This window comes from Pholis gunnellus, assembly GCF_910591455.1.
Source record: "Pholis gunnellus genome assembly, chromosome: 18".
Taxonomy (NCBI): domain Eukaryota; kingdom Metazoa; phylum Chordata; class Actinopteri; order Perciformes; family Pholidae; genus Pholis; species Pholis gunnellus.
Window position 1 is genome coordinate 3,041,332 of NC_136545.1, and position 16,255 is coordinate 3,057,586.

A 16,255-nucleotide genomic window follows, 5' to 3' on the forward strand; every position below is an offset into this window, starting at 1 on the left:
TTACCTTGTATTAACTACAATTCCAAACTGTGTGTTAACACAGCTAAAGGACCATCATTTAAAAAAAAATAAAAACTTTGACAACTCCTTCCTTACAGAAACTTTCTGTATAGCTCAGCAGGGGTTGGTAAAAATCCAGAGATTGTTTAATGTTTTAACTGCGTTTCTAGTGTTATCTTTGTCTGTAATTGCTGAAAATGTTAAACTTGAAAGCTCAGATCAGAAAATAGTTTAAAGTTCCATTGTTTTGTTTTTTCCAGCACGGGCTGTTTTATTTGGTTGTTGGCTCGAGAAAGCCTTTCTTAATTTCTCTGGATCTTTCAGGAATCAGGTCTGAAAAAAATGTTCAATTTAAGACAGTGAAGACCTCTGTAACATCTGATTATTGTTTTTGCTTTTCTAAACTAGTGGAATAAAATCATGAACTGGGGAGTTAATATCACCTTTAACTCAATAGCAGATTAAAAAAAAAAGTTAATCTGTGTCCGGACTGATTGTTGTTATTAATATTTCCTACAGCAACAGAAATATGACTGAACAATCAAAAATGTCAGATAAAGTGTTTCAAATCTCCTTCATTCTCATTTCATAGCAGTATTGTGCAAATAAGATATAACCATTGAATTATATATATAATTTTCAGTGGTGGGCCTTCAGGGCCAGCTAAGCCTTCTCTGCTGGCCTAAGCACAATCACAAAGTTGTAGCTATTTTATAATTTAATAATTGTTCACAAATGCACTACTTATATTATAATTGTTTTTCCCATTAGTTTATATTCTCATTGCACAGCTCCTGTCTTCCTCTGTTGCTCTGCTTCCAGCCTGCAGCGCTGCTTCCAGCACAGCTTGTTTTAAGGAGAGCTTTTATCCAATCAGATTGCCTGTGCAGTTTAAGTAAATAGGAACGATATTGTTGATTGTCATAGTCTTCAACCAATCAGATCTTAGTTTGACATATTGGGCGTATTTTTTGACGTCAGTAGCACCGAGGCAGCCTGCTAAGTACGTCAGCATTAACGTGCGCCGTGATTGGTCAGTGGGCCAGCGTGACTATTGTCAAACAGAAAGCTAGCTAGCAGATCTTAGTATTTAGTAAGAGTTCAGTTTGAAACATATGTAAGAGAAGTTTTGACATTTTTAGCGTTTTGCTTGGTGTAGATTCTTCTTTTTTTTACCTTGCTTTTTTTAACACTCAATGGCTGAAGGAGGAGGAGAAATGTATTTGGGAGTTACTGACTTTGTTAATAAAGAAAGGAGGATGGACTTTTTCTTTAAGTGAAGGCAGCTTTGGTAAGTGAACTGCTTTTGTTTTTTACATCTGCAGTAGCATTACTGCTGTGTTTATTTGTCTATCGTGTCGTTTTTATGAATAATATGAATGGCTCGTGCTCTAACACTGCAGCATTGCTGGATCGATTTGTTGCTTTGTTGTCATATAAATATATGTGACTGGATGGACTATATGCATTATCCGTTAATTACAAAGTATCCCGGCATACACAGGATTATTGTCCGGAAAATTGAATCCGTTCGGGCTTTTGTTTTCTTTTTACAAAGCAAGCATGATGGTCTTGAAAAATGGGGATTGTGTGGCAATTGCTTTAGCTCTGTCTGGATCAGTAGGGAACAGCTAAACGCTGTTGTTTCCCCGCTAAGCTACTTTAGCTTAGCCTCCCTCGCTGGCTCAAGTGTAGTAGGACAGCACAGAAGGCCCAGGTATAAAATGCATGGCCCGCCACTGCTGTATCTACTAGCTGTGCAATGTTTGTTGTGTGTTTACAGCTTGTTTGCACTGCCCCCAAGTGACCATAAAATCACTTAATACAAATTTAGGAGCAACAACAATTCCTCATGCAAAGTACAGGTTCTTATTCATTCCATTCCATTATCCAAACCGCTTATCCTATTCAAGGTCACAGGGCGCTGGAGCCGAACCCAGCTGGCATTGGGCGAAGGCAGGGTACACCCTGGACAGGTCGCCAGTTTATCGCAGGGCACATATAGAGACAGACAAACATTCATGCTCACATTCACACTTGCTTAGGCAATTTCGAGTCTCCAAAAAACCTAAGCTGCATGTCTTTGGACTGTGGGAGGAAGCGGGAGGGAACCCACACTGCCACGGGGAGAACATGCACACTCCACACAGAAGGACCGCCTGGGTTTGGGGATTGGACCCGGGCCCCTCTTGCTGTGATGTGACAGTGCTAGCCACTACACCACCGTGCAGCCCTGTTCTTATTACAGGGACCAAGGCCACCACTAACCAATAAAGGTATCTCTTTCCAGACGAATACAGCAAGCTGACGATGAAAGAGAAACAGCAAGGCTTCGGTGATTGGAAGGCCTGGGAAGTTCTGGCTCAGAAGGCGCGAGTCATCCTGGAACATGCCTACTGGGTTGGGGATGACATGTATACTAACATGGGTGGAACCCCATACCTGGTAGACTCCGAGGCTGAAGTGTCCATGACCCGCAAGACCCTTAAAAAAGAACAACTAGCAAATAGCAGACGAGACCATCCCGATCGTGAGCAGGAAATGTCTGACGGAGATTCTCATTTTCCCCCTGCATGAGCAGGAGAAGAAGGATACTGTTTTCTGTGACTGTATGGAGCCAAAAAGATCATGGAAGAGTTAGATCTCCAGCCAAGGCCTGGCGAGCCATCTTATCCTATACCACAAAGGATTTATTCCACAAAAAAGGACTTTAAGAAATGAATATAATGATCAGACTGTAATGAAATTAAGTAATGGAAGTTGTATGAGCTGTTTCTTTGCCCCTGCTAATTATCCTGCAATAAATATCAAAAAGGCATTTAAAGTATGTAGTCTTGAGAATTCATTGAAAATGGAGTGAAGATGTCTCATTGTTGTAAAAGGTTAAATATTACTGTGTGCCTAACAATAGAGTTCTGAATCGTTATTATAGTTCTTAGTCCACTAAACAGACCCTCAGAGCTTAATTCTAACTATCAAAACCTATCCTGGCACCTTACTAAAAGCCTAGACCCATTAGAGGAAAACTGCCATCAACTGCATTCGGCCAGGAGGGCCTCTCAGCCGTGTGCAGTTGCCAGTTGAAGCAGGGTAGATGTCAGAAGGGACGGCATTGAGAAAGCCAGGCTAGTTTCCTCGACCACCAGCTTACATAGATCACCAGGTATCCCGTTAGGTGGGAGAAAACCCAACAGGCCTGGTGATCCGGACCCTTTTAAAAGGAGAGCTGGTATATTTTATAGTCCTGTATTGGGGCTTATCTCCCGGATCTAACTATTTTTTTTAACATTTTCTGTCAGTGTCCTCACCAGAACCCAGGCTCGTAAACAGGAACTGGAAGCCAAGCTGGATGACACCATGCTTGCACATGTTTTTGCAGAAGACAAGCTGCCCCCCGTTGATCTTCTGGATTCTACACCTCCTGAACGACCTAACCACTCCCACAGTGATTTTGTCACCATTGCCTTTGACACGTGAGTCCCTGATTGAAGCTTAAAAAGCTGATGCTAGTCTCGCTAAATGTTTTGAGGGAGGGACAGAGGTAGCAGATGAGAAAATGGCTGTCATTCTATGCAGAAGATGGGATTTTGATGGGTTTCACAGCCTATGTTAAGACACAAGGGAATAGATGAAGCTTGGGGTACTGTGAACCAAGTTGTGGTTCCCATTATGTACAGAAAAAAGGTTTTGCAACTGGCACATGAACATCCATGGTTTGGTCACTTAGGGGTTATAAAAATCTATGACCGTATCCTCCAGCATTTCCTCTGGCCAGGTCTAAAGGCTGACGTAGCAAAGTTCTATACACATTGGTGGTAAGCCTAATCAAGTGGTGGTACCACCTGTTCCTCTCAAACCCATGCCTGCTGTTGGTAAACCACTTGAGCGTATGATCATTGATTGTGTTGGGCCATTACCAACACTAACCCTAATGTGTTCTGCTACCTGTTTTCCTGAGGCTATCCCTCTCTGCAAGATCACTGCTCTGGTGGTAACCAAAGCCTTGTTGAAATTCTTCACATTTTGTCTCCCCAGAGTGCTCCAAACTGATTGCGGCACCAACTTTCAGTGCAAAGTGTTCAAACAGACCTTACAGTCCCTGGGTGTTGAACATATTGTCTCCACTCCATACCACCCACAGTCACCAAGTGTGCTAGAGTGGTGGCATCAGACCCTCAAAGCAATGATGCGTAAATAATGCATTGAGACTGAGAAAGATTGGGATGATGGTCTGCCTTTCTTACTCTTTGCTGCCCATGAAGCAAAGCAGGAGTCTCTTGGTTTCAACCCAGCTGAACTGGTGTTTGGCCATATTGTACGTGGACCATTGAAAGTGCTGAAAGAAAAATTCCTGTCTGCAGGTGCATTACATTAAATCAATGTACTTGATTTTGTTACACAGTTCGGGGAGCATCTACACCATGCTTGTTCCAAAATAGCCAAAAATATTCTCTCATCCTCCCAGAGGAATATAATACAATACTCAACAAGAAAGTAGTTGAACATACCTTTCAGCCTGGTCATAGAGTGTTAGTGCTGATGCCTACATCTAGTCCTGCCCTTACCGCACAGTTTGCGGGCCCTGACCGGAGACATCAAACACGTCTGTGGCATGTAAATATGTTTCAGCTGTTTCACTCCAGGGGAAGTCCCCAGGATGTCCAGGATCCAAACGAGAAGCCGCCTGAGCCTATGACCACATTTTCCTCCATCTTTCTGGTGTCCATTTTGGCGGATCATGCTGATGATGGTTTGAAGTTGCGTGACGACCTTGAGCAATGTGGTAGACTGCCTAACTCTGCAATCCTTGATAATCTTGATACTGACCTCTCCTATCTTCCAGATTCCCAAAATCTGGATGTGCAGAGGCTAATTCGGTTTTACCCTACTCTTTTCAGAGATGTGTCCTCATGTACCACTGTGTTGGAGCATGATATTGACGTTGATAATGCTTCCCCAATTAAACAACATGCTTACCGGTGTCCTATACCAGTGATTTTCAACCGCTGTGCCGTGGCACACCAGTGAGTGCCGTGAGAGATCGCCAGGTGTCCTGTGGGAAAATGTCCAATTTCACTTAATGATTAAAAAAAAAAATGTATTTAGTTGTTGCAAATACTTTGCCATTGTTGAGTGTCTCAGCTTCAGGGACGTGTGATCACAGACATATGTGATGCAGTAAAAGTCTCCACCGCTGTGTTCCCAACTGCGCATTTTGCTGATAACTGGGTGCACATAGCACGGAGTTCACTCGGAGATTTGCAGACTTTGCAGCTCAGAAATTTTAATTTGAACTGCTCAGCAATCCGTTTGCAGTTGAAGTGGAAAGGGCACCTGTGCACATCCAAATGGAGCTGATAGACCTCCAGTGTAATGACACTCAAGGCAAAGTTTGACTCTGTGGTAGGGGTGTAACGGTTCACAAAATTCTCGGTTCGGTTCAATACGATACAGTGGTGCCACGGTTCGGTACGTTTCGGTACGTTTCGGTACGTTTTCAATACAGCAAAAAAGCAGAAATGCCAAATCCTCGCTGGTGAGACTCTCAAGGGGTTGTGTCTAATATGATTCTCTGTTTGGGCTTTTGTTTTCTTTTACAAAGCAGGAATTATGGTCTGGAGAAATGGGCTGGTGAAGGAGTAGTGTCACAGGGCTCAATAGCATTAAGCATGTTCGTACAGCCTGGTTTATCACTACAGAGTAGGGATATACCTTTAGCCCTGTTTGAATCAGGAGGGAACAGATACCTAAATGCTGCGGGGAGAGTTTGGAACAAATATCACATGACTATTCCCGTACACTGGGCGTGATGGTGCCGGTGTAAACAGGAAGTAGATTGATTGCTTAGTTTAAAAAAATACGACAGAGTAATAAAGTAGTCTTTAATAATGAAAGGTCATGTTTGATACTTGAACTCAAACAGAGAGTTCGTGGAAAATGTTAGAAGTTTTATTTTTCAGACTTAGTTACAGTGCTGCAGGTCTTGTTCTATCTCTCTCTCTCTCTCTCTCTCTCTCTCTCTCTCTCTCTCTCTCTCTCTCTCACACACATCAAATTTACTTTAAAATCAACACTTACACATAAAGGTTTACTAGATTATGGGTCCATAAATGTGGTCAATACATGTCTCACTCGTTTCCTTGGTGTCGTTGTTGTCTGTTCTCACTCGTAGCTCTGCTGGTGACTGAAGTCTCTGTCATACTGAGCAATCCATGTTTTGTTCCTTTATAGTTTATGTGTGTTAACTTGTTGTACAGAACAAAATAAACAATAAGAAAAGGAAAGTCCTCCGTTTTGTGTCCGTCCTCCCTAAAGCCGCTAACCGCGACTTCAGCGCGGACGTCTGAAGTCCGCTCCGGGCTCAGCCTTACGCTCGGTAGGGCTGATACCTCCGCTGGTCACGCTGCTCACTAATCGCTCCAATAACAGCTGCTTCCTCCAAAGAAATGCAGACTTTAACTGAACAACAGCTGCTAGTAAAGACAACACGGTCAACAACACCTCTAATCAGTTGTTCATATGGAATTAACCTGGTAGTCGATCGGTAATCAAGACTGTTGTTGTTTGTGAACATCCGGGAACGGTCACGTGATAAGAGTGTGGCGAATCAGGGAAGGACAGCACGTTACGTCGGGTGCGTTGCCATGTTTGAGCGCAGTGGCTCCACCAATTTCAGCTATATTATATTTTTCAAAAGCAATTTAATATTATTCAAACGTATTGTTCGGTTCGTAATGCGTCCCGAACCGTGAGCCCCGTACCGAACGGTTCAATACGAATACGTGTATCGTTACACCCCCTACTCTGTGGGCGCTGCCTAGGTTCCAAGCTTCATCCCCGAAACGATGCCTTAACTCCGCCTACTGTACATGCTGCTCAAATGCTCTGCATGCTTGGAAGCACATACCTGTGTGAGCAGCTTCTCTCTGTGATGAAGATGAACAAAAACCCACACAGGAGTCGTCTCACTGATGCACACCTTCACTCCACATTGAGGGTTTCCACAGAACCTAACCCCAGATATTAATGAACTGGCAGCCAAATGGTGACTCTATTTGGCCCTGAACGTAGTCCCAATAGATGCTGTATTATGCTAAAAGGTGTCATTTTGTAACGTTTTTGGTTGTTGGTGTGCCGCGGGATCTTTTTAATGTAAAAAGTGTGCGTGGCTCAGAAAAGGTTGAAAAACACTGTCCTATACAACAGAGCTAACAGTGAGTTAGCAAACAGGTAACGCCAGTAAGTAGGCCAAAGTTAAGCAAGCACAGCACGCTCACCTAGAAATGACAATGATCAACCTGATCCTGAATCACGACTGCTGGGTTAAATAAAGATTTTTCACACCAGGCGGTTGTCTCCAGTTGAACGAAGATGCTAATGCTCCAGCCTATAGGCTGTAGTTTTATCAGCTCGTGTGAGGGAAGTCACGATCTTCTGGTGTAGCTAGTAAATGCACCTCTTATCTGTGGATCTTTCTCGAAATCTGCTGCAGTACGAATTGGACATCAAATTAGACAAAAACAGGACGGATGAATCTCTCGTGGCCCTCAAACAGACAGGAAGACCCACGAATGTGCAAAAGTCAATTCACCTGTACAAATAGATTCACAAATGCGTATATATCACTTTACCTCTATCTATCTATGTGTCGATATATATATATATATATACATATATACATAAATCTCTAATATTTTTATGTGAAATTGAAATATGTATTTAGAGAGTAAATTATGAATATTTGCAAATCGTTGTGTATTTTTGCAGATATGACTTTACACAACTAAATAAAATAAAACATGTCTGTGGATAGTGAAATATTTGTGAATCATGGTACACATTTGTGGATTGTCTTTTGTGGGTTACAACTATGAAAGTCCAATAAAAAAGGTCCATACAAAAGTTGCCACTTTAGGCTATTCATCGTTAGTGACTGCAAGGTTAGCAGTAATGGTAAATGGACCTGCATTTATAAAGCCTTCTGCTGGCATGAATGCAGCTTTAGGATTAGGAAGCGTGAATACTTTTGGTGCTTTTGGTGCACCTTGCTTAGTGCATGCTCAGAGTGAATTTGTTTGAACAAATGATAACAATGAATAAATGGAAATTATTCATTCAACTCAATGAATGAACGACTGGAGCAAAGAATAGTCAGATTACATGAAGTAATGTTCAGAGGTAATGTTTTATGCAACCAAACGTTTGTTTGTTTACTGAGGAAAATAACCATGTTTGTTTCAAAATCAACAACAAACTGAATGATCTGAAAATCATTTTTATAATCAATTTTAAATTCAGTTTTGAACCTGATGAAGGTACTGATGAAGGGAATGTATTATTGACTCTGTGGTTGAGGGTGACTCAGATGCTCCGCCCACAGACACGCTGAGTCACCATGAACTGCCAAGTACTCTGTGTGTGTGTTTGTGTGTGTGATGTACCTGATTTAAATGTCAGTAATGTGAGAATCTGACTCTCTCTCAGTTTTTTTTCTACGTCTTCTTATTGGAGGATGTGACTCACACTTAAAAGTGCTAAATTCGATATTCAAGGCATTACTATAGCAGCAAACAACTATTTGCTATGTAAAGATGTAGTACAGTAGCGGCTACCTGGGCAGAGAATGAAGTCGCTTTCCCTGTTGTAATCAGAGCTTCTCTGTGCTGGGCCAGCCATAAGTGCCTTTTAGTACATGGATGTTGGTGCCCACTCTGCACTGCGCTCATACGGTGGTGACAGCTGATAAAACCATCCTGAGTGTCGTGGCTGAAGTGTAACGCCCACCCTCCGGTTTCCTTTCAGATTAACACTGTTAGCTCTGTCAGCACTGCTGCCATTGTTTGCACTTTTAGCACTGTTAGCGCTGTGTTTTGGACTCCTTAAAATTCTGGGAGCCATGGAGTATAAAGTAAGTAGAATCCTGGCCATAAGCCTTTTCATTTAAAATATCTTAATGATAGTGTTTTAAGCTGTTTGTGCTGTACACTTGTTGCATAGCAGATATTTTCAGATGTTTCTATCACTATTAAATTCACACAGCAGTAAATATCACTCTAGATTGTAAGAGTGATGCTGGGACTTGGAATGAAGAATTGCTGTCAGGTCTTGTAGAGGAGGTCTGCACTACATCATAGAGGTGACTGTCAGTCATCTTGGATTTAAAATCTTTTAAAATCTTTTGTTTAGTGTCGTCAGAGAAAATGTTACAAATGTCACATGTGTGTAAAGTTAAGTTAAGATTTCTTGGCATGGTGTCTCATCTTGGCAATTCTGGACTTTTTCAAACCTTTGTAGAACTTTGTAGACTGTTGGAGCTGCTGGTGGCAACTTCGGAGTATGATCACATTACATTTCAAAAAGCTCCATCTCCAACTTTTTTGACCATCTCCTACTGCCTCCTGTACCATCTTTAAATTGTTGCTTCTCTGATCAGTTATGTGAGCACAGTCACACATTTCCTCAAATATTGGCATTTCCCACAGAATTTGGTGAGCAGCATTGCTGTCTTGAAATTGTTTCCTTAAAAGTTTAAGCTTTTCAACGAATTATTTCATGTGTGCTTACCTTTGTGACGCAAGCCTATCTGTTCCTTGCAAGTTTGAATTCAATGAGTTCTGATGGTCAATGACATCAACAAAAAAATTTGAGGTCTGCCAACCACCCAGGGTTGCTCATCACAACAAGGATGTGACCTTTTTCTTTAAAAAAATGGGTCAATTTTAGTATTTCTTTAATATTTACTGAAGTTATAAGTATGGTTGTGATAAATATTTTAGACTAGTAAAACCTTTTTAAAGCTTCCACATGAGTCTGTGGTTCTCTCTGGCCTTCATGTTGTTGTTTATTTCTTTTTAGGTTTAATGAACTCAGACTCTGAGGTTACATAATGCTTCTATCTCAGTGAGGCTCTAACAGAGGGACATGTTCGTTCCTTGGCTGTCACAGCTTGTCCGATTCTTCCACAGTTTGATGCGATGACTCGTTTACCACACTGTAAAAAGCAATTAGATTAGATTAGATTAGATATATACTTTATTCATCCCCAAAGGGAAATTTGTCTGTGGCAGCAGCAAACGAAGTTACACAGTAAAATAAAAATATTAAGTATGGAAAATGCACAGTATATACAATATAATAAAATACAATAAAATAACAGAGCAGGACCTATTCAATGAAAATAAAGTAATAAAATAAAAATGCAGAAAAATGCACAGTATATACACTAAATATACACTGTCCCTGCAGTAGTTGGTGGAGAGGGTGGTCTGGGTTATCCAATATGGAGAATAGTTTCTTCAGTGTCCTCCTCTCCACCACCTGTTCCAGATAGTCTTGTTTGCAGCCAATGATGGAGCCGGCCGTCTTAACCCGTTTGTTAAGTCTGTTGGTGTCTCCGGCTCCAATGCTGCTCCCCCAGCAGACTACAGCAAAGTACAGTGCACTGGCCACAACAGACTGGTAGAACATCTCCAACATCTTGCTGCACACGTTGAAGGATCGAAGTTTCCTCAAGAAAAAGAGTCAACTCATCCCCTTCTTGTACACAGCGTTGCTGCAATGGTCCTCACAGGGACTTTGTTTGCTTTTTTTCCATAAAATTTGAAAAAAACACTATTCTCCTACTTCTATGTAGAAGAATTACTGTTGTTATTGTTAGTAACTAAAACCTACTGACTATTTCATAGATGACAACAATGAGAGATTGAATGTATGAGAATCAGGTCTCTAGCTGTAAACATTTTAGTGATCAAACAAGTAGAAGCCAGCCAGGTTCTAACATTTGGTACAAAATCTTCCAATCAGCTGCGATGAAGAAAAAATAAATAGCTTCCTGCTACTACACCCAGCCCTGTCAGCTAAAAGTTACGATCCCATACAACGAAACTGCATTGTAAATTACATTTCAAGGGTAACATAATAAATTTGCTTTTGACGTATCACAAATAGGTTAATTTACACTTACCATGACCAGTATCAGAGTAATTGACACAATTACATTATTTTTTATCTTATCTTTCATTCTTTCTTCCTTTCTTTCGTTGTAATGTAATGTCTTATTCATACTTTATGTTTGTAATTTTGAAAAATTTTAATATTATATAGGTGGAGGCTTCAAATAAGCCCAGTTGGCTTTCTGCCTCCTCCTGCACTGTGATATTCATTTATCTCTGTTATGTTTGTTTGTTTTGAAATTTTATTGTTTGAATTGTGCAAATAAATAAATAAATAAATAAAAAAATATCCCGGTGAGTCTTATAACCTATTCATTTCACACTACACCACCAGTCCTGCTCACAAAGATTAGAGAAAAAATAGTCAATGTCTCGTAGCCCGAATCAATTGACCAGCCCGGCTCTTGGCCCTGGAGCAGGCCAAGGGTCTGTGACTTTGGGGATGAACTCCACAGGGACCCGCAGCAGCTGGCCATGAACCAACTCGGCAAAAGAAGCTTGACAGCTCAGGACAGCTCCCATGTTGGGGCTGTCCTGAGCCCCAACATGGGAGCCTGTCCACCCAGCCGCTGTCTTTGAGGCTGGCTTGGAGTACAGCTTTCATTGATCGATGGAACCGTTCACATAACTCATTAGCCTGTGTGTGATAGGTCCACCGTACTGGTGGAGCTTCACCCCTAGGCTTTCTGCAACTGTGTTCCAGAGCTCCAAAGTAAACTGTGGGCCTTGGTCCGAGGAAACGTTAGTTGGGGCACCAAACCTGGCGACCTAAGTCCCAATGAACGAGCCACCTCATCCGATATCATTGATGATGGCGGGACGACCTCCGGCCAACGAGTGGTTTGGTCTAACATGGTGAGGAGATGTGTGAAACCATGGGACGGATAATCAGGTCTACACTTTACATACACCCTGGAGCGTTGACACCCCACACAAGTCCCGGGCCGCATAGCCTTCTTAAGCCCATGCCAGATGAACTTAATGCCACCAACCTCTGAGACGCCCTCTTGCTGGTGTGTGACCGATCATGCATAGTGTTGAAAACCTGCTGTCTCTATGAACGCTTCCAGGGTAGAACAGAGACTCAGGCGCAGACACAGGGGACGAGGTGGAGTAGAAAACAAGGTATTTTACTAGGCATCAAAACAGTCAAACACAGGGAGTCAGTCCATAAAGGCAAAACAAAAACAACAAGGCGCAGGCAAAAATCCGAAAACTGAGAACAAGACAAAGTTACAAACCAAAGAAACAAACACGGGAGAATAATCCTGGGAGATGATGAACACACGGGTGGAACAAAGACAATCTGGCAACCAGAACAGGGAAAGCAGGGGAGTATATATGTGTGAGGTTGGCAGAGAGAAAAAACAGGTAAATTGCTCTGCTAAATGGCAGGGGAGTGGCTTGCACATCTCAAGGATATAAATTGTCCAGTCAAAGTTTTCAGTCCAGTGTGTATTTTGATTCTGGAGGGATACTGAACTACTGACTCACCTTGGATAGACTTAAGTATATTGTTCTTGCTTTTACAAGTAGTTATTAGCTGTACCTAGGCTGCTTCAGTGTTAATACTTTTGCAGTTCCTGTCTGTGCAAGAGGTGTGATTTTGGTTTCACCTGGTTAATTGCTCTGCTAAGTGGCAGGGGAGTGGCGTGCACTCCTGGCAGACAATGGGCTATAACTAGGTAGCTGTCCTTAACCACTGCTGGACGAAGGCAACAGGGTGACTTTTTTTTTCAAGCCAGACTTCGTAAAGCAAAGACTTCTCGAGCGTGTACTTGTGGTTCAGTAATCTCTTTCTATTGACTACCATGTGTTTGCATCCTTTTTCTGTTCGTTCCTCTGTCCGGTGGTCACGTAGACATTGGGTCACTCCCAGGTGCCGTGACCCCACTAATCTCATCTATCCTACTCTCTGGCAGGGGGGCTCTGGAATTGCCAGTCGGCAGTGCCGACAACTGAGTTCATCTCAGGCTAAGCATCCTTGCTCTCCCTCAACTTTCTTGCTGAGACCTGAATCACACCAGAAAACACAACCACACCCGCAGCTCTGTCAGATGTGTACTCTTTCTCTCACACTCCCAGAGCTGCGAGGCAAGGTGGTGTTACTGGCCTGCTATTTTCCCCAAAATGCAAATACTCTCTTGTCTCTGTTCCACAGTTGTCCCCGTCCTCTTTCGAATTTCATGCTGTGACTGTCACTTATCCAGTCAAGCTCACCATTGCTGTTGTGTATCGCCCACCAGGCCCTCTTGGTACTCACCAAGAGTACTCACCTGGAGGAGCTTGACACATTAGTCCTGCACTTCCATGACGATGGCTCCGCACTCATCCTGCTCGGCGACTTCAACATCCAGACTGATAAGTTAGAACCTCTTCTTTCCTTCCTCTCCTCCTTTGACCTTTACCACTCCTCTTCTCCTCCTACCCACAAGGCCGGCAACCAGCTGGATCTTGTCTTCACTAGACACTGTTCTACTGCTAACCTCTCCGTCAATCCCCTCCAGCTCACTGACCACTATTTCATGCCCTACTCCCTCTCCCTTTCCTCTCCCCCTTACTTCCTCCACCTACCTATATGGTTTCTACCCATAGTCATCTCCGCTCCCTCTCCCTCACTGATCTTTCCTCTTCTGTTACCTCTGCCCTCCCTGACCCTGAATCCTTCTCTCTCCTATCTCCTGATACTGCTACTGATCTTCTCCTCTGCACCCTTTCATCTTCTTTGGACAACCTCTGTCCCTTCACCTCCAGGCCTGCACGGCCAACTCCACCTGTCCCATGGCTATTGGACTCATTGCGTACTGATAGACGGAGACTAAGAGAAGCTGAGCGTAAATGGTAGAAAAGACAAACTCCCAGAGGACCTTCTTAACTTCCAATCTCTTCTTTCCACTTTTCCCTCCTCTCTATCTACTGCAAAAGCTGCTTTCTTCCCCTCTAAAATCCTAACCTCTGCCTCCAATCCTAAAAAAATCTCTTCACTCCTCCAACCCCCCCCCCCCCTCCTACTTCCTCCCTTTTCCCTGATGATTTCGCCAACTTCTTTGACAAGAAGGTAAATTATATCAGATCCTCCTTCTCTCAGCCCCCCTCTCCCTGTCCACCTTTCTACCCTCTCCAGCTCTTCCCCCTCAGCTCTCCCTCCACTCTCCATGCCCCATCCTACCCTAACTTGCTCCCCTCTCCCCTAACGAGGTCCTCAACCTTGTTACAACCGCCCCACTACGTGCTCCCTTGACCCGATCCCCTCCCGTCTTCTTCAATCTATTGCGACTGAACTCCTTCCTGTCCTCACCATTGTTATGCTGACACCCAGCTGGTCTTGTCATTTCCCCCAGTGACACTCAAGTGGAGGCACACATCGCTGCATGCTGGGCTGACATTTCGAAGTGGATGACGACACACCACCTCAAGCTCAACCTGGACAAAACTGAGCTACTGTTCCTCCCGGGGAAGGGTTGCCCGCACCGAGACCTGTCCATCACCATTGATGATACCGTGGTGACACCAACTCGGACTGCGAGGAATCTGGGTGTGACCCTGGATGACCATTCTCAGCAAATATCTCATCGGTTACACGCTCCTGCAGATTCCTGCTCTACAACTTCAGGAGGATTCGCCCCTTCCTCACTGACGAGATGGCGCAGGTGCTCATATCCAGGCTCTTGGCATCTCCCGCCTGGACTACTACAGCTCAATACTTGCCTGAGTCCCGGCATCAGCCATCAATCCTTTGGAGCTTGTCCAGAAAGCTGCAGCTCGTCTGGTGTTCAATGCCCCAGTTCTCCCACACAACTTCCCTTCTCCATTCTCTACACTGGCTACCTGTAAGAGCTCGCATCCAGTTTAAGACTCTGGTGCTAGCCTACAAGGCAGTGAAAGGAACAGCTCCTTCCTATCTCCTGGCCATGGTCCGACCACTTCGGTCTGCTGCCTCGGGGCGATTGGTTGCCCCGTCACTCAGAGGTCCCTGTGGCCGATCGACCCGGTCACAGCTTTTTTCTGTCCTGGTCCCACAGTGGTGGAATGAACTCCCCACTGACGTCAAGACAGCAGAGTCGCTGCCCATCTTTCAGTGCAGGCTGAAAACTCACCTCTTCAAGAAGTACTACCCTGAGCCTTTCACTTAGCACTTATTGTATTCATATTAGTTTGTGGCACTTATTGTATTCATATTAGTTTGTGGCACTTATTGTATTCATATTAGTTTGTGGCACTTATTGTATTCATATTAGTTTGTTTCTGCACTGTACTTTTGCTCTGGTTTATGCTCTTAGATGCTTGTTTAAAAAAGGAGATGCACTTATGACTTCTGGTGACTAGTAATTCTCTTGAATACCTATGTTAAATACACTTATTGTAAGTTGCTTTGGATAAAAGCATCTGCTAAATGACTGTAATGTAATGTAGAAACTGGGGCTCAGACTGGGGATCAGGGAGACCCAGAGGTGTTGGCTAACTATAGACCGTTCCCCAGCCTTCCCTTCTTCTCTAAGATCCTTGAGAAAGCAGTCACAAATCTTTTGTGTTACTTTCTACATAACAATAGTTTGAGGATTTTCAGTCAGGATTTAGAGTGCATCATAGCACAGACAGCACTGGTGAAAATTACAAATTACCTTCTAATATCAGACAAAGGACTTGTCTTTGTTCTTGTCTTGTTAGACCTTAGTGCTGTGTTCGACACCATTGACCATTACATCCTGTTACAGAGACTAGACCATTGTATTGGCATTAAAAGAACCGCACTAAGCTGGTTTAAGTCCTATTCATCAGATCGATCTCAGTTTGTATATGTAAACCAGGTGTCACTAATTGGCGGACCGCTGTCCGGATCCGGACCCAGATGCCGTTGTATCTGGACCCAGGACCTAAAACCAATAGATAATTGAGAATTAATACATTTTGACGGAGCGCTTCTATTTTAACAGGCGCAGCTTTTCCAGCATTTCCAGCACTTGTACAGCGGTGCAGGAAACACTTCGACCAATGCGTTGTAAATCATATCATGTGATGCAGCTCAGCCAATGAAATATGGGTATTCTGACAAGTTTCCTGACTCAAGTGAGATGTACACACACCATGACACACGGGGGAGAGACGAGGAAAGAGATCGCAGAGCAGGAAAATGATGATGTGACTCTGAGAAATCATTTCACATGACAATCTGCTAAAAGAGAAAAGTGTTCAGAGAGACCAGAGTCTTTAACCAAGAATGGGCAGACTCCTATAGTCTTCCCACGGGCAGTTTAAAAACAGTATGTCTCTTTTGAACTAATTGTTCAACATTCACATCTGAA